Below are 3296 nucleotides of genomic sequence, written 5' to 3'. Positions count from 1 at the left end.
GCTTGTTCAACTTGGTTTCCAATAGACCTTTTTCACAACGGCTGAAGTGCTGCGATGTAGGGTAAACATCATTTTTGTTTATGCTTTTCTATGGTAAAATATCTGTGGAAATGTCTCACAAATTTTCCACCAGCTTCATAAGTCTGCCCCATCACCAAATCTTCATCCAACAAGGTCGACAAAGGATAAACTTCGGTCCATGAAGAATTTATCCACAACTATCAAGGTAAGAAAGACGAAAACTTAAAGGCGAACAATGACGACGCATTAGTGAACTACTCCTGAGCAAAACTAACATTACGGTCATGAATAAAACATAAGTAATTTGTAAAACTCGTGGTATGGTATGTGGCCATACCGGCTTGTCAAAGTCTGATCCTGTCAGATCTCAGAAGCTAAACAAGGCCGGGCCTGGTTAGTACTTGGATGGGAGACCACTAGGAAAATCAGGTGCCACAGTGGGGCGCCAGTCGCAAAAACTATAGTTGTGTCCTTAGGCAAGACACATTGCCTAGTATGAAAGTGGTGTGTGAGTGTGAGTGGTGGTGGTCGGAGGGATTGGCATGGCAGCCGCACTTCCGTCAGTATGCCCCAGGGCAGCTGTGGCTACTAGAGTAGCTTACCACCACTGGGTGTGGAGAAAAAGAATAATGAATCTATTTTAAAAATGCTCTGTAATGTCTTTTTGACATATGTCTGTGAAAAGTATATATAAATAAAGACTTACTTTCTCATCATGTAAATATTAGCATTGAAAGAGAGATTTGTGCAGGTTAAATGCTCGACATGTGATCTGTGAACATCTGTAGCATTCAAACTGCACAAATCTCTATCTATGCCAATATCTACATCATAAAATACATTTTTTATTTTATTTTACTGCTGACATAAGGTGGAACAGAGCATTTTGAACTCTGGAGATGTTGGCAGATAATAAACCAGGATTACTCAAACATGTGTGATTAAAACAAAACACAAATCGAGCAACATTACAACATGGGTAAAAGCTCACAAAAGTCAATTAATGTAATATAGAACCTTTAATGAAAACATTTATGCAAGAAAACTGAAGATCCTTCCACACATCTGAACCAAGATATTCCATATTTTCACTTTTGGCAATTCATTTTCAAGTTTCTTTCAGATGCATCCATCCATCCATCCGGGTCGTGGGGGCAGCAGTCTAAGCAGGGACTCCCAGACTTCCTACATTTTTTATTTTAATTCTAGAATCAGTCTGAGTTAACAAGTTACTTATTAACGAATTTTTCATTACTTATGTTTTATTCATGACCGTAATGTTAGTTTTGCTCAGGAGTAGTTCACTAATGCGCCGTTGTTGTTCGCCTTTACGTTTTCGTCTTTTTTACCTTGTTAGTTGTGGATAAATTCTTCATGGACAGAAGTTCATCCTTTGTCGACCTTGTTGGTTGAAGATTTGGTGATGGGGCAGATTTATGAAGCTGGTGGAAAATTCACGAGACATTTCCACAGACATTTTGCCATAGAAAAGCATTATCATAAGTGACGTTTACCCTACATCGCGGCACTTCCAGCCGTTGTGAAAAATATCTATTGATTGAAAACTGTCTCCTCTCTCTCTGTAACTGCTGCTGTGAGCTACATGATACTAGTGTTTTTATTTTGCTATTTTGGACGTAAATACATTACTGTTCCTAAAATGGACCTGGCCCCAAATTTGCTCCTATAACCGCCAGCATTGTGAGCTTCATTTGACTGGAACTGAACGCTATGAGTAACGTCACTTTCAGTCTAAGGTACCATCACACTTCCCAGTACGATATATTTTAAACACAACCATTGTCCCGGTCTGTTTCCTCTCCATTCGGTGCTTGAAAGATGGGAACACATTTTACACAAAGACTCAGAGGAGCAGCACAGCACCGGAGCCCTTTAGATGTAGCAGATGAGGCCTTTAATCTGTCAATAGCTGCAATTATAGTCATTATCTCTAATAGCAGCGCTTTGTGTGGCCCCTCTGATATGTTTAACACAGGGGCCCACGTTACATTGATATTAATGAAGAGACAGAGTACAGGCCAAATGAACTGCACTCCCCACAGACACATATGGACCAAGAGGAAGAAGAAGAAAAGGAAGAGGGTCTGATGGAAGTGTGGGGTTTTTTGTCCTGGAGAAGACACAGAGGAGAGGCTGATGTGAGGAGGGAGAGGGGACATAATAGCAGCAGTTACACCAGAGATTAATTTATGAGACAAATGAGCGCTCCATATGTATAATGAGTTCAATTATATACAGTAACATTAAAGTTAAATTTATTCAGTGTGTTGTTGGACCTAAAGTAGGGGTCACACTTCGCAGGGTTACAGGTTTTACAATTCAAACGGCCCGTATTACACTGTTTCCTCCTCAAAAACAGACCTAGAGTTGTGTTTTGTTTCAGTCACATGTTTAACACTCAGACCTTGCACATATAGGATGAGTTTTAAAATCATTTGGATAATTTTACCTCTGGAATTGCCAATTTCTACTGAACTAAAGGTAAAATGAGCTGTTAACTTGAAAACTTGAAGACATCATGAGATGGAAAAGAACATTTTGAGCTTTGGAGATGCAGACAGACTAATAAACTAGGATGACTCAAACACATGTGAATGAAAAAAAAACACAACTCCAGCAACATTATAACCTGGCTTTAAGCTTACAAGAGTCAATTTGGTGTAATCTAGGACCTTTAATGAAAACATTTATGCAAGGAAACTGAAGATACTCCCATACATCTGAACCAAGATATTCCATATTTTCACTTTTGGCAATTAATTTTCAAGTTTCTTTCAGATGCATCCATCCATTTTCTTTTGCTTATCCGGGGCCGGGTCACGGGGGCAGCAGTCTAAGCAGGGACTCCCAGACTTCCTTCACTCCAGACACGTCCTCAAGCTCCTCCGAGGGGACCCCAAGGTGTTCCCAGGCCAGCCGAGAGACATAGTCCCTGCAGCTTGTCCTGGGTCTTTTCCGGGGCCTCCTTCCGGTGGAACATGTCCAGAACACCTCCCGAGGAAGGCTCCCAGGAGTCATCAGAACAGATGCCCGAGCCACCTCAACTGGCTTCTCTCGACATGGAGGAGCAGCGGCTCAACTCCGAGCTCCTCCCGTGTGACTGAGCTCCTCAGTCCTCACCCTATCTCTAAGGGAGTGCCCAGTCACCCTACGGAAGAAAATAATTTCGACCGCTGGTATCTACGATCTCGTCCTTTCGGTCATTACCCAGAGCTCATGACCATAGCTGAGAGTAAAAACGTAGACTGACCGGT

The 3296-nt window shown here is 41.7% G+C and overlaps 1 pseudogene; it reads left to right on the top strand.

The window, feature by feature from the left end:
- Positions 1 to 344: 344 nt before the first annotated feature.
- On the top strand, positions 345 to 462 carry LOC129411153 (5S ribosomal RNA; annotated as a pseudogene).
- The last annotated feature ends 2834 nt before the right edge of the window (positions 463 to 3296 follow it).

Source organism: Boleophthalmus pectinirostris, unplaced genomic scaffold (assembly GCF_026225935.1).
Source record: "Boleophthalmus pectinirostris isolate CB_2022bp ecotype Guang Dong unplaced genomic scaffold, ASM2622593v1 HiC_scaffold_3, whole genome shotgun sequence".
Taxonomy (NCBI): Eukaryota; Metazoa; Chordata; class Actinopteri; order Gobiiformes; family Gobiidae; genus Boleophthalmus; species Boleophthalmus pectinirostris.
The sequence above is the reverse complement of the archived record's forward strand: the minus strand, read 5'-3'. Positions and strand labels throughout refer to the sequence as shown.